The sequence below is a fragment of the Amblyraja radiata genome, chromosome 7, assembly GCF_010909765.2.
Source record: "Amblyraja radiata isolate CabotCenter1 chromosome 7, sAmbRad1.1.pri, whole genome shotgun sequence".
NCBI classification, from domain to species: domain Eukaryota; kingdom Metazoa; phylum Chordata; class Chondrichthyes; order Rajiformes; family Rajidae; genus Amblyraja; species Amblyraja radiata.
In genome coordinates this window covers 33,537,159-33,562,438 of record NC_045962.1, presented here as the reverse complement: position 1 = coordinate 33,562,438, position 25,280 = coordinate 33,537,159, and the positions used below count along the sequence as shown (strand labels likewise).

Below are 25,280 nucleotides of genomic sequence, written 5' to 3'. Positions count from 1 at the left end.
AGCGAATTAAAGTGCTAGATAGTGGATGAAATTACAATTAACGAAGCTGCTGTATCCAGGTTGGTGTCAAGCATCCTGAGAGTTGATGGAGCTGCACTTGACAAGCAGTGTGGAGTTTATTTCATCACACTCCCAACATGTAGACAGTTTAAATGCCTTGTAGTCATGTTCCATGGGATATTCAGTCTCTGAGGTGCTTTTCGCACCAGGGCATTTATGTGCCTGGTTCATTTGCGATTCTGCCACTATTGATATTGATGGTGGGGAATGTTGCAATGGTAACTTCATTGAATGTCAAGGGCAGGTGGTAAGACTCCTTCCTGATTGAAATGGTTGTTGTAAGGCACTTGTGTGTGATGAAAGTTACTTGCCACTTATCATGCTGTCTAGGTCTTGCTACATTCAAGCAAAGGCTGTTTCATTCACTGAGGGGTTGTGAATAGAATTGGACATTCTGCAATCATCATCAAACATTTCCCAATATGACATTCTAATGGAAGATTGCTGATAAATCAGTTGAAGATGGTTGGGCCAAGGACATTGCCTGAAAAGAATTTGCAGTGAATTCCAGAGCTGGGATGATTGACCTCCAACATCTATCTTTGTTTGTGCAAGATATGACAGACCTTTGGTGTGTTTTCCCTTTGACTCCCATTGACTTCAAGTTTACTTTACTGAAGTACCATGATGCCTCACCCGATCAAAATGATGCCTTGATATTGAGGCCATTCACGGTCACCTCGGGGTGGGAGATTGCAACCTTCACGTGGTCCACCCTGTTTCGACTAATGCAATCAACCCGACGTGCACAAACAAATAGATCAAATAGAAATAGAACTTGCAACTTAAGGCTGTGCATGCCATACGCAAGAAGAAGACAGTCACCTCAACTCTAGAATTTAATTTTTTGATCTACATTTGGACCGCAGCTGTGGTGAATACTGGAGCAGAGTGTGCCTGAAGACATCTATACAGGGCACCAGTGAGTAGATTATGGTAAATAAAGCACTGTCCACGAGAGCTTCCATCATTTTGCTGATAATGGCGCTGAAGCCAGGCGACTCTGCGTGTTGGTCCCAGATGTGGATCTGCAATCATTCATTACAATTGCACCACTCTTCTAAATCTCTACTCCAACATCAGAATTTCTTACTCTTAACTATGCTACCCTTTATCTGTGCACTGTGGATGGCTTTATTGTAATCATGTATAATCTTTTCTTTGACTGGATAGCACATAACAAAAAAGCTTTTCATTGCACCTCGGTACACGTGACAATAATAAACTAAACTAAACTAATAGAAAGTAGTCTGATTGAGAGCAGAATGAGTAGAGAGACAGGTCCACCTCATTCATTCATTCCACTTTCATTCATTCTGCTCCTCGTAATGTCAAAAAACAAATTTGTCAAAAATAATTTAAGTTTCTTAATATTCAGTTAACTCCACTGAATATCATTATTATTTTCCAAGTGCCCTGTTACTACTTCTTAAAAGACAAGTTAATGTTTGCAATTTAAATTCCCACTTTCTGTATCATCTATCTATCTATCTATCTATCTATCTATCTATCTATCTATCTATCTATCTATCTATCTATCTATCTATCTATCTATCTATCTATCTATCTATCTATCATTATATAAAACTCTCGCCCCATCCGTCCGACATCCGTCCGGCTGCCTTTCTGCCTTTCGATTTCTATCTATCTTCTATTATTTATTATATAAAACTCTCGCCCCATCCGTCCGACATCCGTCCGGCTGCCTTTCTGCCTTTCGATTCGTTCCCGCCGTGCGATGTCACAATGCCCGATGCTCGCAGACGTCCAATCGCGATGCCCGACGCTCGCAGACGTCCAATCGGAATGGATCCATTTACATGTACGGCTTCTGACCGCATTTCTCCCTTTGATTCCCTGCAACTCCGTAACCGGACGCAGATTCGCCGACATCTTTTCCATTTCGGTAGAGATTTCACTTTTCTTTCTAAGTATCCGCTCCTCATTACATTTCGTCGTGTTTAAGTACACGTTTTTACTCAAATCCTTCCCCCCCCCCCCCAATATTTCAAAACTAAACTGGCTTCTCACCCACAGAAGCTGCACCAGCCCCAGCCCCTGCTGAACGTTCCATTATGTGATGTCACAATGCCCAATGCTCACATATGTCCAATCGGAATGGATCCATTTACATATGCCTTTGCAGGAGCCCGAGCCAATGGTGAACGTTCCATCGTGTGATGTCACAATGCCCAATGCTCAAATACATTGTTGCCATAGTGACAGTACAGAGAAGGTTCACCAGACTGATTCCTGGAATGTCAATATTTTCAAAAATAAACTGGCTTCTCACCCATACAAGCAGCCATTTCGGTAGACATTTCACTTTCCCTTCCAGCTATCCACTCCTCATTACATTTCGTTATGTTTATGTCCATTTTTTTCATTAAAACCTTCTCCCCCCCCCCACTCACTCATTTTGTCGCCCCCTGGTGGCCAGCGACCATAACGGCTGCTGGCGCCCGCAGCACAACCTCAAGCGACGCCATTTAAAAACGGCCTTTCGGGAACGGCTCTATTTCGAGGACCACGTCTCCCGTGGGGGCTACGGGTAGGCAACGGCTGCGTTGGGGCATTACACTTTTAAGGCTCTGTGTGTGGGGATGCTTCGTCTGTGTGATGCCGCCCCCCCCCCCAGTGGGGGCTACGGGTAGGGAACGGCTGCGTTGGGGGAGCAGACCCACGTTTTTAATCAAATCCTTCTCCCCCTCCCCCAATATTTCAAAAATAAACTGGCTTCTCACCCATAGAAGCAGCACCAGCCCCAGCCCCTGGTGAACGTTCCATCGTGTGATGTCACAATGCCCGATGCTCACAGATGTCCAATCGGAATGGATTCATTTACATATGCCTTTGCAGGAGCACAAGCACTTGGTGAACGTTCCATTGTGTGATGTCACAATGCCCAATGTTCAAATACATTGTTGCCATAGAGGGAGTACAGAGAAGGTTCACCAGACTGATTTCTGGGATGTCAGGACTTTCATATGACGAAAGACTGGATAGACTCGGCTTGTACATGCTAGAATTTAGAAGATTGAGGGGGTATCTTATAGAAACGTACAAAATTCTTAAGGGGTTGGACAGGCTAGATGCAGGAAGATTGTTCCAGATGTTGGGGAAGTCCAGAACAAGGAGTCACAGTTTAAGGATAAGGGTTAAGTCTTTTAGGACCGAGATGAGAAAAACATTTTTCACACAGAGAGTGGTGAATCTCTGGAATTCACTGGCACAGAAGGTAGTTGAGGCCTGTTCATTGGCTGTATTTAAGAGGGAGTTAGATGTGGCCCTTGTGGCTAAAGGGATCAGGGGGTACGGAGAGAAGGCAGGTACAGGATACTGAGTTGGATGATCAGCCATGATCATATTGAATGGTGGTGCAGGCTCGAAGGGCCGAATGGCCTACTCCTGCACTTAATTTCAATGGTTCTATGTTTCCCTCTTCTCACCCCCCTCCCTCTCCCACCCATCCCTCTCTCCCCCACCCCCTTCCCTCTCTACGCCACCCCCTTCCCTCTCTCCACCCGCCCCCTTCCTCCTACCCCTCTGTCCCTCTTCCATCACTCCCCCTACCCTTCTCCACCTCACTCTCCACTCTTCCACCTCTCCCTCTTCCCCCTCCACTCTCCCTCCCCACTCTTCCCCTTCTCCCCACCCCCTCCCCCTCCCTACCCTCCCATCACTCCCTCATCTCCCCTCCCAAATCTCTCCCCCTCCCCCCCCTCACCACCCCCTCCCTTCCCATCCACTCTCCCCCCCCTCCTCGGACCCCCTCCCCCCCCTTCCCATCCCTACACCCTACCTCCCTCCCCCTCTCCCCCTCCTCCCCCCCCTCTCCCCTCCCTCCCTCTCCCCTACCTCCCCTCCTCTCCTCTCCACCCCATCTCCTCCCATCCTCTCCTCCCCATCTCTCTCACCCCCTATACCCGCTATCCTTTCCCTCCCAATCTGTCCCGTTTCCTCCACCTCCTCTCCCCTCCCTCCCCTCTCACAACCCCCCTCCCCCCACCTGTGTGTTTGGGGGGTGGTTAATGTGAGTTTGATGCCGCAGCCCCCCCTCCCTCCCCCCCCCCCGCAAAACGCCGTTGGGGAAACAGACCCAATGGGTCTGCACTTGGTCTAGTTATTATATAAAACTCTCGCCCCATCCGTCCGACATCCGTCCGGCTGCCTTTCTGCCTTTCGATTCGTTCCCGCCATGCGATGTGACAATGCCCGATGCTCGCAGACGTCCAATCGCGATGCCCGACGCTCGCAGACGTCCAATCGGAATGGATCCATTTACATGTACGGCTTCCGGCCGCATTTCTTCCTTTGATTCCCTGCAACTCCGAAACCAGACGCAGAATCGCCGACGTCTTTTCCATTTCGGTAGAGATTTCACTTTTCTTTCTAAGTATCCGCACCTCATTACATTTCGTCGTGTTTAAGTACACGTTTTTAATCAAATCCTTCCCCCCCCCCCCCCCCAATATTTCAAAACTAAACTGGCTTCTCACCCACAGAAGCTGCTGAACGTTCCATCGTGTGATGTCACAATGCCCAATGTTCACATATGTCCAATCGGAATGGATTCATTTACATATGCCTACGCAGGAGCCCCAGCCAATGGTGAACGTTCCATCGTGTGATGTCACAATGCCCAATGCTCAAATACAACGTTGCCATAGAGGGAGTACAGAGAAGGTTCACCAGACTGATTCCTGGAATGTCAGGATTTTCAAATGAAGAAAGACTGGATAGACTCGCCTTGTACTCGCTAGATTTTAGAAGATTGAGGGGGTATCTTATAGAAGCGTATAACATTCTTAAGGGGTTGGACAGGCTAGATGCAGGAAGATTGTTCCGGATGTTGGGGAAGACCAGAACAAGGGGTCACAGTTTAAGGATAAGGGGGAATTCCTTTAGGACAGAGATGAGAAAAACATTTTTCGCACAGAGAGTGGTGAATCTCTGGAATTCTCTGCCACAGAAGGTAGTTGAGGTCAGTTCATTGGCTGTATTTAAGAGGGAGTTAGATGTGGCCCCTGTGGCTAAAGGGATCAGGGGGTATGGAGAGAAGGCAGGTACAGGATACTGAGTTGGATGATCAGCCATGATCATATTGAATGGCGGTGCAGGCTAGAAGGGCCGAATGGCCTACTCCTGCACTTAATTTCTATGTTTCAATGTTTCCCTCTCGTCACCCCTCTCCCTCTCCCACCCATCCCTCTCTCCCCCACCCCCCTTCCCTCTCTACCACCACCCACTTACCCCTACCCCTCTGTCCCTCTTTCACCACTCCCCCTACCCCTCCCTCACCACTCTTCCACTTCTGTCCCCTTACCCGACGCCTCTCCCTCCCCCACCCCTCTCTCTTCCGCTCCCTTCCCCTCTCCCCCACCCCTTCCCCTACCCCTCTGTCCCTCTTCCACCACTCCCCCGTCCCTCTTCTACCACTCCCGCTACCCCTCTACCCCTCCCTCCCTCCCCACTCTTCCACTTCTCTCCCACTCTCTCCCCCCCCTCTCCTCACCCCTCTCCCATCCCTCTCTCCCCCACCCCTCTTCCCTCTCTCCCCCCACCCCCTTCCCCCTATCCCTCTGTCCCTCTTCCATCACTCCCGCTACCCCTCTCCTCCTCCCTCCCCACTCTTCCTCTCTCCCCTTCCCCTCCACTCTCCCTCCCCACTCTCTCCCCTCTCCCCCCACCCCTCTCCCCATCCCTCCCTCCTCCCCTCCCTCCCCACCCCCCCTCCCCCACATCTCTCTCCCCATCTCACACCCCCTACCCCGCTCTCCTTTCCCTCCCAAATCTATCCCGTTTCCTCCTCCTCCACTCCCCTCCCTCCCCTCTTCTCACCCCCCCCCCCCCGCAAACGCCGTTGGGGAAACAGACCCAACGGGTCTGCACTTGGTCTAGTTATTATATAAAACTCTCGCCCCATCCGTCCGACATCCGTCCGGCTGCCTTTCTGCCTTTCGATTTGTTCCCGCCGTGCGATGTCACAATGCCCGATGCTCGCAGACGTCCAATCGCAATGCCCTACGCTCGCAGACGTCCAATCGGAACGGATCGATTTACATGTATGGCTTCCGGCCGCATTTCTTCCTTTGATTCCCTGCAACTCCGAAACCGGACGCAGAATCGCCGACGTCTTTTCCATTTCGGTAGAGATTTCACTTTTCTTTCTAAGTATCCGCTCCTCATTACATTTCGTCGTGTTTAAGTACACATTTTTAATCAAATCCTTACCCCCCCCCCCCAATATTTCAAAACTAAACTGGCTTCTCACCCACAGAAGCTTCACCAGCCCCAGCCCCTGCTGAACGTTCCATCGTGTGATGTCACAATGCCCAATGTTCACATATGTCCAATCGGAATGGATCCATTTACATATGCCTATGCAGGAGCCCCAGCCAATGGTGAACGTTCCATCGTGTGATGTCACAATGCCCAATGCTCAAAGACATCGTTGCCATAGTGACAGTACAGAGAAGGTTCACCAGACTGATTCCTGGAATGTCACGATTTTCATATGAAGAAAGACTGGATAGACTCGCCTTGTACTCGCTAGATTTTAGAAGATTGAGGGGGTATCTTATAGAAACGTATAAAATTCTTAAGGGGTTGGACAGGCTAGATGCAGGAAGATTGTTCCGGATGTTGGGGAAGACAAGAACAAGGGGTCAAAGTTTAAGGATAAGGGGTAAAGCAGAATCGCCGACATCTTTTCCATTTCGGTAGAGATTTCACTTTTCTTTCAAAGTATCCGCTCCTCATTACATTTCGTCGTGTTTAAGTACACGTTTTTAATCAATTCCTTCTCCCCCCCCCCAGTTTTTCAAAAATAAACTGGCTTCACACCCATACAAGCAGCCATTTCGGTAGACATTTCACTTTCCCTTCCAGCTATCCACTCCTCATTACATTTCGTTATGTTTATGTCCATTTCTTTCATTAATACCTTCTCCCCCCCCCCCACCCCCCTCACTCATTTTGTCGCCTCCTGCTGGCCAGCGACCATAACGGCTGCTGGCGCCCGCAGCACAACCTCAAGCGACGCCATTTAAAAACGGCCTTTCGGGAACGGCTCTACTTCGAGGACCACGTCTCCCGTGGGGGCTACGGGTAGGGAACGGCTGCGTTGGGGCATTACACTTTTAAGGCTCTGTGTGTGGGGATGCTTCGTGTGTGTGATGCCGCCCCGCCACCCCCCCCCCCCCCGCGTTGCCGAGACGGACCCGACTTCGACGACTTCAAGATACGCTATTTTAAGACGGCCGGGACCCGACTTCGACGACCACGTCTCCGCTGGGGGCTACAGGTAGGGAACGGTGTTTATACACTTTTCCAACTCTGTGTGTGGGGGTGGTTAGTGTGTGTGATGCCGCCCCCCCCCCCCAGTGGGGGCTACGGGTAGGGAACGGCTGCATTGGCTAAAGGGATCAGGGGGTATGGAGAGAAGGCAGGTACATCACTCCCCCTACCCCTCCCTCCCTCCCCACTCTTCCACTTCTCTTTCCCCCCCCTTCCCCTCCACTCTCCCTCCCCACTCTTTCCCCTCTCTCCCCCAACCCTCTCCCTCTCCCTCCCTCCTCCCCATCCCCCCTCCCCCACATCTCTCTCCCCATCTCTCACCCCCTACCCCGCTCTCCTTTCCCTCCCAAATCTATCCCGTTTCCTCCTACTCCTCTCCCCTCCCTCCCCTTTTCTCCCCCCCCCCCCCCCCCCCCGCAAACGCCGTTGGGGAAACAGACCCAACGGGTCTGCACTTGGTCTAGTACATAACTAAAGCTCTGATCTTGTTATCTTCTGGTTGCGTGGTAATTCTATTTGCGCAAAAACATTACGCGATAGCGCTACGATTTTTCGCCAGCTTACTCACTGTTCTCCTGCGCTGCGATTGCACCAAGTTTCGTTCCGATCAGTGGCCTAATGTAAACTTTAGCGAGGTTTAAAAGTCTTAAAAACCGCGCGTGCGCAGATCGATCTCCTCTCCTGCCGTTCAGCGCCGCGTGGATTAGCCTTTTGTCCTGTCACTCCGCGGGACGGTCCGCCCCTTCCTGCGCCATCGCGTCTTTACTGGAGTGGTGGATGGCCGACGGAGGTTTACAACCGGACAAAATTTTCAGAGGGACTGGAAATGGCCCAGCCCGGCCCGGAAATGTTGCCAAACAGAAAGCGGAGAATCTGATCTCGGTGGAGAACGACCAGCGACCCAGCAGTCCATCGACCGCTGTGAGTCCGCTCCAGCCTCTTCCCCTCTGGTCCCCCTTGCTGGCTCCTGGCCCCCTTCCCCGTGACACCCCCCCACAACCCCCGTATTTTCTCCAAGCTCTCCCCCCCCGCCCACACATCCCCCTCCCCCCGCCCAACCCCCCCCAGGCCACGCCCCTGTCCCCCACACACACCCTCCCCCGCACCCCCCCTCACCCAAAAAGTCCCCCCTCCCCCACACCCCCCCTCCGCCAACCACTCCCCCCACCCCCCCTCCCCCACACACACCCCTCCCGCACACACCGCCTCCTCCACACGAACCCCCTCCCCCACACCCCTCCCCACAGACACACCCTCCCACACACACCCCCTCCCCCACACACACCCCTCCCCCACAGACACACCCTCTCCCACAGACACACCCTCCCCCACACACACACCACTCCCCCACACCCCCCCTCCCCCACACCCGTCAGCTGCGCCTGCGCAGTAATACCTGCGTGTTCTATGTCACAATGAGAACCCAATGGGCGGGAATGGCTGCGCCGCCAGAGAGCCGTTAAGAGTGGATTGGGGGGGGGGTTGATGGGGGATGGAGTGAGTGCGTGGGGGGGAGGGTAAGAGGTGGAGTGGGGGGGGGTGAGAGGAGGAGGGGGGATCAGGGGCGTCACAACGGGAACCCGTCAGCCGCGGCTGTGCATAGGGGCTATGGGTGAGTGGTGGAATAATGCATTGGGGGAACGGGTTGCGTTGGGGGAACGGGTAAGTGGTGGACTATTGCGTTGGGGAATGGGTTGCGTTGAGGGACCAGGCCTCCCGTGTGACTGGGACCCAACGGGTCCCACTTAGGCTAGTTTCTTATAAAATTTCAAAGAAATGTCTTGGTTATTTTGACTATTATGTTCACTGGTTTTATTCAATATTTCTCAAATCTCATGTTTATTCTTTACTTTTTTTTCTCTTTTTATGATTACATTTTAAATTAGTTTGTTTTTGATCTACACAAATACTGAGTTGTTTGCCTAAAAGTGGGTTGAGTGCTGATGCCACAGGAATAAGTGTAGATGGTGAATGCTGCAATGGTAATGTCATTGAATGTCAAGGGCAGGTGGTAAGATTCTCTCCTTAACAAAATCATGCAACTAAAGGCAATGATGCTTTCTGCGGAACATGATAGCAGTGTTTGTGCACGGGGACAGGCATTAATTTGTGAAGAAGGGTTCTGACCCAAAATGTCACCTATTCTTTTTCTCCAGAGATGCTGCCCTGACCCACTGAGTTACTCCAGCATTTTGCGTCTATCTTCGGTATAAATCTGCATTGGCAGTTTCTTTCGACACATTGATTTGTGACGATGGTGTGAAACAATACAGTTGTAGTGAAGAGAGCTGCAGTAATTTACAAAGTGGGAAAGATCTATTGGCTTGTCTTTGCAGCATTGTCATGAACTTGGTCATTCTTGAACAATTCTTCAAGCAGGACAGGGGATAACAAAGTCTTTCCGTGCTCACTGAATTCGACAATGTCAGCTTTTCAGATGTTTTGAATTTCAGATTTCCAGCCTTCACTTCACATTTTGCTTATTTCTTTACTGTCTTTACACACTCATCTCTTGTATATAATCTCAAGACCTTTGCTATTGATCTTTCCTCCATACCTGTGGATTTTATTTTGAACTATTCCCACTTTTGTCTTTTTTTTAAATCATGTGTAATGTGACTGAGATTCTTGTTGAAATCAAGTTGTGTCCCTTCACCTGAAATGTTTAATATTTCTCTCTTCACAGATGCTGTGTGATCTGCAAAGTATTTCCAACATTTACAGTTTATATTTCACGTTTTTTGCAACGATAATTTAGCAAGGTAAACTCATAAATCTTTTAGTTAAACCTGCACTTAATGTTGCATAATAGTAAGATTAAACGATAACTTACCAGTTTGAAGTTTGATCTTTATTTTATGAGGAGTTACGATGAGCGATTACGTGAAGAAGTCCCGCCAGTCCGCATGCGCGTCAATCTTCAAAGCAGCGATGTGAAATCACAGATATCAGTAGTTGAAGTGACATAGTAAGATTAGAGAAGATCAGAACTTCCATAGGACCTTTATGATACGAGGGTTGGGAGCAGAGGGCACGTAATCGCTCATCGTAACTTCTCATAAAATAAAGATCAAACTTCAAACTGGTAAGTTCTCGTTTAATCTTACTATTTTACTTCGGAGTCACGTGAGTGATTCCGTGAGGATTTCAAAGCTCTGTGATTTCATGCCGTGGATACGAGTCCATGCGACACACTGCCTCGGTTGACACAGGATGAGTAATAACAAATAATGCATTCAAACATGATACAGACTTAAACACGTTGATGCTTTAATTAACAAAGGAAAACAATAGCGACCCCTCTCTCCCAGGGGGAAGCTATAAAACAGAGTTTTAAAATGGAGTGGGCAAATAACCCCGGTGTGGCAAGAGGTTTGTTATAAAACCTTTGAAATATCAGTTCATTGGATCACGTTGCGGCCGCGAGGATTTGGTCGAGAGGGACGTCAGTGCCCTCGCTGCTGACGTTGATGCCGCCTTGGTGGAGTGAGATTTAAAAACGTCAGTGTCCACTCCCGCACAAGCCAGAACTTGTTTCAGCCACCTTGAAATGGTCTATACCGACACCTCCTTATGAGGCTTTTTGCGACTGATGAATATCGTTAATTCCAAGCCTCTGAGACTCTCGGTGACCTTGATACACTGCTGCAAGTGCGTAACTACACATAGGCGAAGGTCTATGGGGTATGCCGTAAAATTAAGTTTATGCCCTGACGTCCCTGGCCTGCTCTGCTTAATTAAATCATAAACATAAAATGTTATGTTACTTACTGATGAAACCATCCTGTCCAGTCGCAGCTTCTGCAACGTCTGGACGCGTTGTGCTGAAACCAGCGCCATGAGCATGACCACTTTAAGAGTGAGTCTGGGCAAAGACAGGGATGTTGCTGGAGCCCATTGGCGAAACAGCGTGAGAACCATACTCACATCCCAGATCTCCGTGTACCTGAGCCTAGGGGAATTGCAGTTAAAAATACCTTTCATGAACCGTGATATTAAAGGGTGAGACCCAACAGAGTGTTGTCCCGATCCCTGTCACAGGTAGGACGATAAGGCACTCTTAGCATTGTTGATGGCACTGTAGCTAAGTTGCTCATCAAAATATAGAGTGGAAAGGAATTCCAACACATCCGGTATGCTTGCCTTGTAATATGATATGTTCGACTGCAAGCAGAACACCTCCCATTTCTTGATATGAGAAATGTATTGTTTTTTAGTACTATCCCTCCAGGCCGCAGTAATCACATCCACCGTACGACCTGATAGTCCGAGCACCAGGAACGGTCTTGTCAGAATCTGCAAATCAACAGATTAATACGATCATGTAGTGGATGGTTCTCCCCAGTCCCAGGGTGAACCAGCAGGTTACTGCATTCGGGGACAGCCATAAAAGGCTGTGTTATTAGCCTCAGAACGAGTGGGAACCATGGCTGTGTAGGCCAGTCGGGGACTACCAAAACGCCTGAGGCGGAGTCCTGCTCGATCTATGCAAGCACCGACTGATGAGGCAAAATGGGGAAAATGCATATAAAATCATTCCACCCCAGTGTAGCGAGAATGCATCTACCGCTACTGCCTCTGGATCTGGTTCCACTGCAGTGTTGTCAATTTGAAGTTGAACATGCAAGTCATGCATACTAGTACAATACGCCTTTAAGCCATAGAATGCTGCCAACAACTCTAAATAGTTAATGGCATGTCATTGAAGGATTAATGCCTCATGCATATTCCATCTGCCACCGCAGCTAGAGATGGTATCAGTGGCTCCCCATCCCAGAGCACTAACATCAGTTTGTAAGATAATTGAAGGTTGATCAATCAGAATTTTACTGGAGCAATGCGAAATATTTGCTATCCACCACAGTAACTCAGCAATGGCTTCAGCTGGTAACCGCATGGGTCTATTAAAATGACCTGCCTGCTCCTTTGCACATTGCAAATTTTGATAATGTAAAATCCCAAACTGTGCACCTGGGAAAGCAGCCACTAATTTGCCAATTATACTAGCTACCTGTCGAATGGAAGATTGTTGCTCCTCAACGAGATTGTTACAAGCTTCTATTAACTCTAATCTCTTGCCTCGAGGCAGAGTCAAAGACATGTGAATTGAATTAATGGTGAATCCCAAATAATCAATGATTCTAGATGGTATCAATTTGGATTTAACTGGATGGATGAGAAACCCCAATCTCTCAAACATGAGTTTGGTAGCTGAAACCGATAATTCAGCTGATTCCTGAGTCTTGCCTATGATTAGGACATCATCCAAATAGGCCATCACAATATGATTCTGAGCCCGGAGTAGACCCAACACCGGTTTTAACAACTTTGTAAATGGTCTAGGAGACGAAGTTAAGCCATTAGGCAATGCTTTAAACTGCCATAGTTGCCTCATCCAGCTAAATTTCAAATATCTCCGGTGATTGTAATGAATGGGCACTGAATAGTATGCATCTTTAAGATCTATGCATGCCATATAGCATCCTTTGGAAAACAGTTGTTTAGCAGTAACAAAAGTTTCCATTTTGAAATGTTTATACTGGACATAGGAGTTAAGCCGTGTTAGATCAAGAAAGGTTCGACACCCGCCATCCTTCTTTTGTCTAGTAAATATATTATACACAAATTGGTGAGATTGATGAAACGACTTCTCAATTACTCCTTTTTTAAATAACGTTTCAATTTCAGGTTGTACCTCTAAAGACTCTTGTAGTGAAAAAAACAATGTCCGACTTGGTCTATGCTGTGTAGGTGGATGCAATTTAAAAGGAATTCTATTCGGAACCCTTGTATACTTGTCCAGTACAAACAAATCTTATGTTATGCAGCAAAATTAATTGAAAAACAAATGTAATCTCCCACCAACTTGTAATTGATCCATACATGACATGTTCTGGAAAGAACTAGACCCACCTACCTCCATGGATGTTGGTGGAAACTTCTACCTCCGAGATCTGGAGGGGAAGAATGTTGGAGTGCACCAATTGCACATGGATGGCAAAGCCCGGCTTGGTGCTTGTCCTGAACCAGCTTCAGCGAACCGTTTGTAGGGGTGTTGCCGCCGAAATGGAATTTTGCTAGTCGGCTGGGCTTTTATGAGGCCCACCGTTTTCTCCTCGTCGTCCAATACTCTGACCCATTTTGATAGATCATCACCGAACAGCAGATTCAGCGGTTGCACATTGCTTGATTTACATAGTGCCGCAAACTTGGGGTTCAGAGTCGGACGGATAGCACTCTTTCTGAGGAAGTTTATTTTAAAATGTGTGTTGCACATTAGGGCCAGAGCATCCTGCTGCACCTCAGACAGGGGCCCCCCATCGACCGACCTAGCGAAGGTTGTAATGCCTGAAGGAGCAGCTTTAGTATCTTTTGGAGCCTCACTTCCTGGGCTCTGATACCCACACCCATGTGACCCCAGATAGCATGGTTCACAGTTGGCACTTTGATCGAGGCACAGTTGGCGGGTGTCGTATTTTTTAGAAGTTTCTTCCATTGTGAGGTCTTGCAGCTGGTGTGAGGTCATGTAGTTTATAGTCATGGCCAAGTCATCATCCAGCGGTTCCCCAGTTCCGGTCGGTATGGCAAATCTAGATGCCATGCTTGGCACCCCTGGTTCGCGGCCTTCATGCCTTGGAGTATGCTCACTGGCTATTCCTCCAACCTCGGAGTCAGAACAACACTGCCCCTGTATGCTCTCCTCCTCTAAGAGGGAGACATTATGCAGCCCTTCAACAGTTGCTGCTGCCACGGGCCTCCGAGGAGACCCGCGGATATAAAGCTCCTCTTGCTGGAGCATATTGTGATGGAGCCTCCTCTCCATCAGGAGCTCCTTCCTAGACAGCCCTTCAACAGATGCTGCTGCCACGGGCCGCCGAGGAGACCCGCGAATATAAGGCTCGTCTTCCTCGAGCACATCGTGATGGAGCATCCTCTCCATCAGGAGCTCCATCCTGGACAGCCGCCCAAAGACGGCATCCATCATGGGAGGAGAATCCTCCTGACCCGACTCATCAGAGTCAACGGGCCTTATCGACTTTTTGGTGGCTTTCCGGCCCACCAGAGTAGCCATAGTGCTTTCCACCGGCACCGTCGGAAGCCACTGGCCGTGCCGCCAGTTACTCTGAAGGTGAGATGGACGGCCGCACGCTACCCGCACTCCCGCGGTCTTCTGTAGCTGCTCTCCCAGCAGACTGCCTCGACCTTCCCTTAATCATCGTCTCCATGGCCGACTTGTTCCTGCAACAAGATTTACCGACCGCAGAAAACGACCTCAGCTAAGTTTAAAACTTACCTCAGGGTTTTTAACTTACCGCTGGTGGAGCTACACGCCTGCCAGCCCGTCGGTGCGCCATGCGTCAGACGTAATGACGTGCATGCGGACTGGCGGGACTTCTTCACGGAATCAATCACGTGACTCCGAAGTAAAATTCTACAATTTTTTTAGGATGGCACATTGGTGAAACTGGTAGAGCTGCCGTCTCGCAGCACCAGAGACCTCAGGTGCTGACAGTCTGGAGTTTGCACATTCTGCCTGTGACCGCACAGGTTTCCTCCGGGTTCTCCGGTTTCCTGCCACATTCTGGAAATGCGCGGGTTTGTAGGTTAATTAGCCTCTGTAATATTTCCCTAAGTGTGTATGGAGTGGATGAGATTGTGAGATAACATAGAACTAGTGTGAATAGTCATTATGGACACAGTAGGCCGAAGGGCCTGTTTCCATGCTGTACCTCCCAAGCAATCTCAAACCTTTTCTTGTTCTCACTCGGCATTCGTGAATAGGTCTGCTGTTTGTATGATTAAAAACTTTAAAGGTTTTTATCTTGGACGTGGAAAATAATCTTTGCATTGACCATAAATTTAATTAATAAGTGCAGAGGGTTTGTGGCTGCATCATTTCACTTCAGCTATTAGCCACATCATAGACTTTCCATTAAAAACAAATCCATTGAATAGATTAGCTTCGCAAGTGGATTTATTTAGAGAATTAAGCAAAATATGCAGCATATTAAATTGTCCAATTTAAAACCAGTAGTTCACAGGGGTTTCATCAAACAAATCAGTTAGATATGTTCATTAGAATTTTCATATATGATTTCAGAGGAATTATTTATCAGTAGCCAAACAACCGACGATATTCATGAATAAAAAGAAATAACATACATATAATCAAATTAGTAAGCATAAATTACAGATATCACCCTAATATAGAGCAGACAAACATTTGACACGTGGAATGTGCTGACTTTTTATACCTTTAACAGACACTACTGTGGACAGTCTTCACAACAATACAAGATTTGCAAGCTATAAATACAAAGGAATGTGGCATCTGATGAGCCTAAATATATGTTAGTCATTTTGATTGCTTAACAATTGTAACAGAAATGTAACATGATATTCTCATTCCTCTAGTTTAGTTTATAGATATGGCATGGAAACATGCCGTTCAGCCCACCGAGTCCACGCTGACCATCGATCACCCGTTCACACTAGTTCTATGTTATCCCATTTTCTCATCCACTGCCTATATACTAGGGGCAATGTACAGAGGCTAATTAACCTACAAACCCACATGTATTTGGGATATGGAAGGAAACCAGAGCACCGGGAGGAAATCCACCAGGGGAATATGCAAACTCCACATAGACAGGACCCGAGGTCAGGATCGAACAAACCCGGGTCTCTGATGCTGTGAGGCAGCAACTCTACCAGCTGCGCCAATTATTGTTATTGACTCATTCAGCTTTCTTCCTGCAGAACAGTTTAATCAATATGATATGTTGAATTGGACACAAAGTGCTGGAGTAACTCAGTGGGTCAAGCAGCATCTATGGAGAAAAAGGATGGGTGACACCTGCAGTCTGAAGAAGGATCCTGACCCAAAACGTCACCCATCCTTTTTCTCCAGAAATCCTGCTTGACTCGGTGTGTTACTTCAGCACTTTCTGTCCATCTTTGCTATAAACCAGCTTCTGCAGTTCTTTGTTTCTACTGACATGTTGAATTGTTTCTTTGCTGTGACAATATGATTGATATTTAGATCATTATGATTTAAGTAAATAAAGTCAGAAGCCCTGGGGAAAATTGTCTGCTGCTGTCTTGTGCATGCCCAGATTTTAACTGCTAATTCCTTTCCTGTTTCTCTCTCATTTAGAATAAGGCAATGTCTCACAACATGGTGCATTCTCAGTGTAAAGACAGGACTGATGCATTTGTGATAGGCAGATTGGTGGAGTCAAGGATTTACATTCATGTGGGATTTCCTCCTATTTATTTGCTGCAGGCCCAATCTGGAAGCTGTGTCTCTTAGGATTTAAACAACACAGTCAGAATGTCATGATGGTGTTGCTATCAGGCCCTTCGAGGTGATTAATATTGAAGCTTCATCAAAAGTAAATTATATGTCCTAGTTGCCCCTCAGTGCTTTTTCTACATGATGTTTAATGTGCAGGGCAAGGTAAAACAGAAAGGCTTCATTTCTTTGAGCAGAGTGCTCAGTATCCAGGAGGCATAGACCTGAGTTATTTTTTAAATAGGGGAGGGAGAGGGAAGTTTTGAACCTGATTGAAGTTGGGGACTGGGGAGGGAGTGGGTTGAAGTCTAGAACAGCATATTTTTGGCAGCAAAGAAAGACTATGAGGATAAATAAAGATAGCTATCAGAAATCACCCTTGCATTGAATTTGGATACAACAAAGACACACCAAATCCAGTCACTTATGGAAAATTCTAAATATATAATGTCAAATCTGTAGAGAGCTATTCCACTGAGGATGTCTGACACAATTTTCTTACTTTCCTGCAATGCCCCAAACAACCATCCCAGCAGAACAGATTTACCCAAGTTAGTGTTGCAAGACGGAGGGAATGTCTGCAATTATCCAATCAGTTTTATTCTTTGTAGAAAAGCAAAGAACTGCAGATGCTGGTTTACACCAAAGATAGACAATAAGTGCAGTGTAACTCAGCAGGTCAGGCAGCATCTCGAGAGAAAAAGGATAAGTGACATTTCAATTTAGGACCCTTCTTCAGATTGAAAGTGGGCGTCAGGGGAAGGAACTGAAGGCGAGAAAAGACCAGAACAAATCAGTGCTAGCAACAAATGACCTCAGCTGGTTCCCTGGTAGGCCAATTGTTGGCAAGGGAAGGTGTGATCTCAAGAGGGATACAGTTTTGCAAACTGTGGAACTGGTTAAATGACTAGGGTGGAGGAAGGGGGCAAGGAGGGAGGGAGGGAAGGCAAGAGGGGGACCAACAATTGGCCTAACGGGAAACTACCTTACTTGAGGTCATCTGTTGCTGGCCCTGATTTTTCCTGGTCTTTTCTTGTTTCCAGTTCTTCCACCCCCCCCATTCCTACTTTCAGTCTGAAGAAGGGTCCTGACCCGAAACATCCATTTTCTCCAGAGATACTGCCTGACCTGCTGAGTTATTCCAGCACTTTGCGTCTATCTTTATTCTATGCATGTTTCATAACATCAACTCCTGCTGATGGCTGCTCCTACCAACCATTCCTCTATTACTTCTGGTACACTTTATATGATGCAGATTATATCATGACACTAGGCCTTTATGTTCATTCTCAGCCAGCCAAAAGCAGTTATTTCTTTCAGCATGGCAAGGTGACCTTGTTTTTGTAACGTCTACACTAAAATGTTGGCAACAAAGAAAGACTATGAAGATAAATAAAGGACGATTTGAGAGGCAGGGAGTACGGAGGGGAAAAAGCAAAAAGGTTCAAAGTAGACAACAGTCGCATTAGATTATCATGATTGCTCTGAATCAGATCAGTAACTGAGGTTGCTTTGGTACATTTTATTCTTTAGACGCTATTGTTAGCAAGAAATATAGGGCGAGAATGCCTCTTTAAAATAGACTAATGAATCCCATGGGAAGATAAAAGTAACAGAATGGTATGAGAAAAGTGAACGTCATATAATTGAAATCTAATCTACATCAAAAAATTTCACGGAAGGCAAAGATATAACATCTTCAATACAAGTGCTTTGTGTACTGCTCCTGACTCCAATAAAAGTTTAGAGTCCAGAAATTCCAATTGATAAATTTTGCATAATGTATTTTGCATAATACATCAACCATTTACAATTCAGGATTATTTCTTCACTGACTTCAAACCACAAAATGTGTTTGCAATGTATAATTGCAAGTATGCTATAGCAAGGTCTTAACCAATAAATGCATGAACTTTGTTGACTTGAATTCTTACATTTTAGGGGGCTCGTTTTATTATTTTCCTGATTTTTAAAAAAGTATTTACATTTATTCCTTTTTTTCTAGTCTAGTTAGTCCCTCCGGTATTTAAATGTAGCCTGTAAATGTAATCAGAAGTGTTTTGAAGAGGTTGGCGCCATCTATTGAATGTACCTTTTAATGCAATGTATCTGTCAAGGCAGATTAGAATCCATATTACCCCAAACATATTAATTCTCTTCAACAGCCATTAAACTCTTCATAATTTCTTTCCATTTGGCTGCTATTCCTAAAGATGATAGGTAAGGTTAGGCATGAAGGTCATAGTCAAAGCACTCTCTTACACTCAGTAGAAAATGCTTCTATTTCATTAGGACAGATGCAGACATTCCTTATACCGCCTCTCTTGGTCGACTGTCAATTTTTTTTACAGATAGCGGCACAATGGGTGGTTACTCATGGTCTCCCCCTGCTGGCCTTCTACCCTCTCTGGACCTTTTTATTTCCAACTGCTGATGCGACAGAAACTGTCTTGAGGGCGCAAAGTGCTGGAGTCACACAGCAGATCAGACAGCATCTCTGGTGAATATGGATAGGTGACGTTTCGGGTCGGGATCCGTCATCAGACCGATGCAATGGTGGGAGTGGGGAGGTCCAAAGCATGGCAGTTAATACGTGGGCACAAGCGAGAGAGAAGGGAATTTTGATAGCCAGAGATTAAAGCAGAAGGTGTGAGACAGATGGATTGAAGAGTTACAAGTTATGAAGCCAGAGAAAGGAATGTAAGGGGCGGGGATAAATAGGTGTGAGTCCAGGTAGCACACAGGAGAGGGGAGGGGAGGGCGGAAAGCAGGAGTATGGGGAAGAAAGTGGAGCGGGAAGGAGAGGAGGGAGTTAGAGGTTACATAAAATTGACGAACTTGGAGAATCAACCATCTTGACCTCCCCTTCCCTCACCCACTCCAATCTCACCCCCTCTGAATGCACTGCCATCCGCGCATTCAGCAATAATCCTAACATCGTTATTAAACCCACCGACTTGGCACATTTAGAACAACATAGGAGTTACAGCAGCCAAATAACAACAGTGTCTCGTCTAATTTGTGCAGACTTGTGGTGTAAAAAATGTTTTCTGTATTTGTCCATAGTATGGTAATGACTATATTTGACTGAGAGAAACTCAGAGATGACTTATGGATATTTAAAAAACTCTCTTATCTACTCCTTTCCCACCACCAGGAGCTGGCTGACCACTTTGCAGGACCTCTGTTACCTTTGCATACTTTGACCCTGAAGATCCAGTTGCCTGCCATTTTAATTCTCCACACCACTCCTCCTCCTCACACCTCTGCGTCCTTGACCTCCAAAGAAACCCAATGTAAGCTTGAAGGAAAGCATCCCATCTTCGGCCTGGGCATGTTGCAACCCTAGGGACTTTATATGGAATTCAACAACCCTGGTCTCCTCTGTCTCTCCATCCCTCCCTCTCTCTGTGACTTTAAACATCCTATTTATTCTTTTTCCATTTCTGATGAAAGGTCCTCAGGATTGAAATATTATGGTGCTTTCCTCTCCATAGATGTTGCCTGACCTACCTAGTACCCCAAGCATTTTCTGTTTTATTTTAATTTTTCGCCTTTGCTGCATTTTTGCTTTTCCATTCCCTCCACAGATGACTTACTGAGCTCTTCCAGCACTTTATGTTTTGCAAAGATTCCAGCATCTGCTGTCTCTTGTGTCTCTATAAAACAATCTTGTCTGGCCTTTTGACATTCAACAGCTCAGTTTGCAACTATTTTATAACCATTTCCTTTTAAATTTAGTAATAGTCGTATAGCACAGAAACAAGCACTTCGGATCAATTTGCCCCAGCAGACCAAGATGCCCAATCCAAGCTAGTCCTATTTATCTGCATTTGGCCCATATCCCTCGAACCCTTTCCTATCCATGTTCCTGTCTGAGTGTCCTTTAATGCTGTCATAGAACCTGCTTCATCTACCTCATTTTCTCGCTCTTCCATTTTCTCTGCCCATCTAACTGCTTTCTCCATTCACCCAATCCAAATTCTTGGTATCAAGTAGCCAACCTACAACTCACACACATCCTGCTCCACAGGACATGCTCTGAAGCCAGCAGAGGATACTTCTAGTCTTTACTATGTTAGGCTGTTGATCAACCACAGATGAGTTGCAGTCATTAAATTGGAAAGAACGCAGAGAAGATTTAAGAAAATAGGGAAAGGTCTAAAGTAAGGCTTTATTCCTTAGAGCGCAGGAAGCTCATCTTATACAGGTGAATAAAATCATGAGGGGAATAGATAGGGTGAATTTGCAGTCTTTTACCCAGGGTAGGCGAATGAGGAACCAGTATTGGGGGGTCGGGTATTGAAATGGATAGAGAACTGGTTGGCAGACAGGAAGCAAAGAGTAGGAATTAATGGGTCCTTTTCAGAATGGCAGGCAGTGACGAGTGGGGTGCCACAAGGCTCAGTGCTGGGACCCCAGTTGTTTACAATATAAATTAACGATTTAGACTAGGGAATTAAATGTAACATCTCCAAGTTTGCAGATGACACAAAGATGGATGGCAGTGTGAGCTGCGACAAGGATGCTATGAGGCTGCAAGGTGACTTGGAAAGGTTGGGTGAGTGGGCAGATGCATGGCAGATGCAGTGTAATGTGGATAAATGTGAGGTTATCCACTTTGATGGCAAGAACAGGAAGGCAGATTATTTTTCTGAATAGTGTCAGATTAGGAAAAGGGGAGGTGCAACGAGACCTGGGTGTCCTTGTACATCAGTCACTGGAAAGTAAGTATGCAGGTACAGGAGGCAGTGAAGAAAGCTAATGGCATGTTGGCCTTCATTGCGAGAGGATTTGAGTTCAGGAGCAAGGAAGTCCTACTACAGTTGGACAGGGCCCTGGTGAGACTACACCTAGTGCAATTTTGGTCTCCTAATTTGAGGAAGGACATTCATGCTATTGAGGGAGTGCAGCGTAGGTTCACCAGGTTTATTCTCGGGATGGCGGGACTGACATATGATAAAAGAATGGGTCAACTGGGCTTGTATTCACTGGAATTTTGACGGATGAGAGGGTATCTTAGAAACATATACATTTCTTAAAGGATTGGACAGGATAGATGCAGGAAAAATGTTCCCGGTGTTGGGGGAGTCCAGAAGCAGGTTAAGAATAAGGGGTAGGCCAATTAGGACTGAGATGAGAAAAAACTTTTTCACCCAGTTGTGAATCTGTGGAATTCTCTGCCACAGAAGGCAATGGAGACTAATTTACTGACTGTTTTCATGAGAGTTAGATTTAGCTCTTAGGGCTAAATTAAGAGATATGGAGAAAAAACAGGAACGGGGTACTGATTTTGTATGATCAGCCATGATCATATTGAATGGCGTTGCTGGCTCAAAGGGTCAAATGGTCTATTCCTGCACTTATTTTCTATGTTTTTATACTTCCATGAATAGGAGCGGTTTGGAGAGATATGGGCCAAACACAGGCTGGTGGAACTGCCTTAGAAGAGGACATCATGGTCAGCATGGATAAGTTGGGCTGAAGGTCCTGCTTCCGTGTCGTATGACTCGACAACTTGGACATTTGGTTGTACTAAATAAAAAATGTTGGAGTAAAGTCAAGAATTACTTTACTATGGTTAGGAATAAGATCAGGAACACATTATTTCAAAAACACGCTTGGATTTTTTTGGCCAGGTTTTGAGGAAAGATTCCCGTACATCAGACTTTAGATATTTATTCTTGTCAAATCCCATTGTAAAGATGATCTATGGTACAATCAGTTGAAAGTTGACACTGCTAATGAGAGTGAGGTGCCCTTCCTATGAAGTTTATATGAATAGGGAGTCTAGGAAAGGGTGGGTAAACGTCCTAGGCCTCCTGCTGAAGCACCGGGCTACAATACACGGGGAGGTGAGGAGGGGGTACCTGAGCTGCAGCTGCTGTGATCGGGGGTCGCCTCCTCCTAGCCGCCTCCGCCAACGACTTCGCCCCAATGTTTCCACCGGCCGCTGCCCGGAACGTAGCCATAGCAACGGCCTCAAACCGTCGCCCTGGCGACCAGAATGCGCCGAGCCGCTCGCGTAACCCCTAACCCCCCACCCACCAACCCTCGCGAGAGGAAGCTGTCAGGTGAGGCAGGGAGCAATGGAGCAACAGGTGAGTCGTCTTGCACCTGCCTTCCAGTGTTTTGATTCGTTCTCACACTTGTCTTCCAGTGTTTGACTCTTTCTCACACTTGTCTTTCACATTTTTATTCATCTGCAACAATATTTCTCTTTGGAAAGGTTGCTGTTCGCTTTTCAGTTTGATTACTGGACTTTTCTGTACAATGTACAAGCGTCAAGAAATCATCATGTTGCAGCTTTATAAGACTATGGTGAGGTTACATCTGGAGCATTGCATGCAGTTCTGGGTCGTCCCGACAAAGGTATTGATGTGGAGGCTTTGGAAAGGGTGCAGACGAGGTTCATCAGGATGTTGGCTGGATTAGATGATATTAATTACAAAGAAAGTTTAGTCAAACTTGGATTGGTTTCTCTGGAGCTTGAGGCTGAGGGGAGACCTGATAGATGTATACAAAATTATGAGAGGCATATATAGGATAGACATTGAGAACCTTTCGTCCATGATGAAAATGTCAGACTGGAGGGAATAGTTTTAAGGTGAGGGGGGAAACATTTAAAGGAGATGTGCAGGGCAAATCATTTACACAGAGAATGGTGCGTGCCTGAAAAATGCTGGCTGGGGTGGTGGTGGAGGCACATGTGAAGGTGGCATTTAAGAGGCATTTAAATAGGCATGTGAAGGGAATGAAGGGATATAGATTATAGTATAGTTTAGTTTATTGTCATGTACAATGAAAAGCTTTTACAAGTATGTGCAAGCAGAGGAGCTCAGTTTATCAGACATCATGTTTGGCACGGACATTATCGGCTGAAGGGGATGTTCCTGTGCTGTATTGTGTCATGGTCTATATTAAAATATATTGAGATACTATGTTGTGTAAATTAGGATAACATGTTTTTAAATGAGTCATGCATTTTAACTATCAATGTTTCCCGGGTTCTTATTGTCCCTAAACCTGGAAAGCCCTCATTTGTTTTCTGGCAAGGAAAAATATATTTTCCTAATTAGGACAGCCTGTCAATTCTTCCAACAACTCTTCAAAATTAAAAAATATATATATATTTGTGTATGTTAGTATATTTCTAAAAAACATGGTGGGAAAATTCCATATCTGAAATATTAAGCCATCTCTCACCTTCACATACTGACCATGACGTACTGGGAGTACACAACTTTTTATTTATTTAGGTTAAGTGACCAAGATTAGATGGATTCAATAAAGCTTTCAATTAGACAAATGTTTAGGTTCCTGATCACTGCATAATTCTTCCATGGAGGAAATGCTTCTGTTGTTTGTCTGTTATCTCAGATTGAGCAAGAATGGATTTAGATAAGATTTGCCATTTTCTGCACTAATCTGTGAAAGAAATGTGGCTAGTTGGGTATTGTTTCAATTTCTCAGAGCAAAACAAATAGCACAATCGTTCACTCTCTCATCGGGTCTTTATTCTTGAAAGGTTTGTGGCATGAAGAAAATTAGCATCAATTCTGGGTTCATGGTCTCTCCCTGTACCTGGTTAATATTTACTGTTACTGATAAACCAGTGGTTTCAAAAGGACTAATTGAAAATCTTGATGATTTCTAAAACAAAACACTACAGTCACAGGCGTTTGAACTTATACATTTGAGCTTCTTTGGTTTAACTTCAACATAAGGAGAGTAAAACCTCAGGGGCGGCACAGTGGCACAGCAGTAGTTGTTACATTAAAGTGTCAGAGACAAGGGTTCGATCCTAACTATAGGTGCTGTCTGTATGGAGTTTGTACATTCTCCCTGTGACGGGTGGATTTTCTCTGGGTGCTCTGGTTTCCTCCTACAATCCAAAGGTTTGTAGGTTAATTGACCAGTAAAATTGTAAATTGTCCCTAGTGTGTGGAATAGTGCTAGTGTACGGGGTGAACTCTGGCTGGCGTGGACAGGGTGAGCCGAATAGCCTTTTTCTGCACTGTAACTCTAAATAAGGAAAGTAAAATCTTAATGTGCGAGATTACTCTAATATCCTAGTACATTGAATGCACAGTGCCTGTTACCCAGAGTAGGGGAATCAGAGTAGGGATGAGGGGGGAAATATTTAGAACATTGAATAGTACAAAGCTATCCCCACTAGTGTTGGACATTTCCACCCTGCAGAAATGTTCTAGCTGTCTACCCTATCTATGCCTCTCATAATTTTATATTCTAAAATGCAATAGGAACCCCAGGGACAACTTTTTCACACAGAGGATATAAGGAATGAGCTGCTAGAGGAGGTAGTAAAGGCAGATACCATGACAACATTTAAAAGACATTTGGATGGGTACAAGGATAGGAAAGATTTAGAGGGATATGGGCCAAATGCGGGTAGGTTGGATTAGTGAAGATGGGCCATCTTCATTGGCATGTGCAAGATTGGCCGAAGAGCCTGTTTCCGAGTTGTATGCCTCTATGGTATTGATTTAGGAGAGAGCATGCTATTGCTTCTTGTGTAGGAAGGAACTGCAGATGCTGTTTTTAACCAAAGACAGACACAAAAAGATGGAATAACTCAGTGGGTCAGACAGCAGCTCTGGAGAAA

The 25,280-nt window shown here is 46.1% G+C and overlaps 1 protein-coding gene and 1 long non-coding RNA gene across 7 annotated transcripts in view; one reads left to right on the top strand and one right to left on the bottom strand.

Moving 5' to 3' along the window:
* Positions 1-20,020, top strand: part of LOC116975248 — a 65,066-nt gene extending 45,046 nt beyond the window's left edge. The window contains exons 3-4 of the long non-coding RNA XR_004412575.1: positions 10,046-10,121; positions 19,812-20,020. This is a non-coding gene — a long non-coding RNA (uncharacterized LOC116975248). The remainder of the gene's footprint in view (positions 1-10,045; positions 10,122-19,811) is intronic.
* LOC116975247 (uncharacterized protein C7orf57 homolog) overlaps positions 1-25,280 on the bottom strand; it is a 93,756-nt gene that overhangs the window by 64,320 nt on the left and 4,156 nt on the right. For 4 of the 6 annotated variants that reach the window (XM_033024079.1, XM_033024082.1, XM_033024083.1 and 1 more), the window contains exon 1: positions 22,525-22,645. The exons of 1 other annotated variant lie outside the window; for it this stretch is intronic. The gene's annotated coding sequence lies outside the window, so the exon portion shown is untranslated. Of the gene's footprint in view, positions 1-17,468; positions 17,474-22,524; positions 22,646-25,280 lie in introns of those variants that run through there. One more of the 6 variants, XM_033024080.1, reaches the window with a different exon arrangement.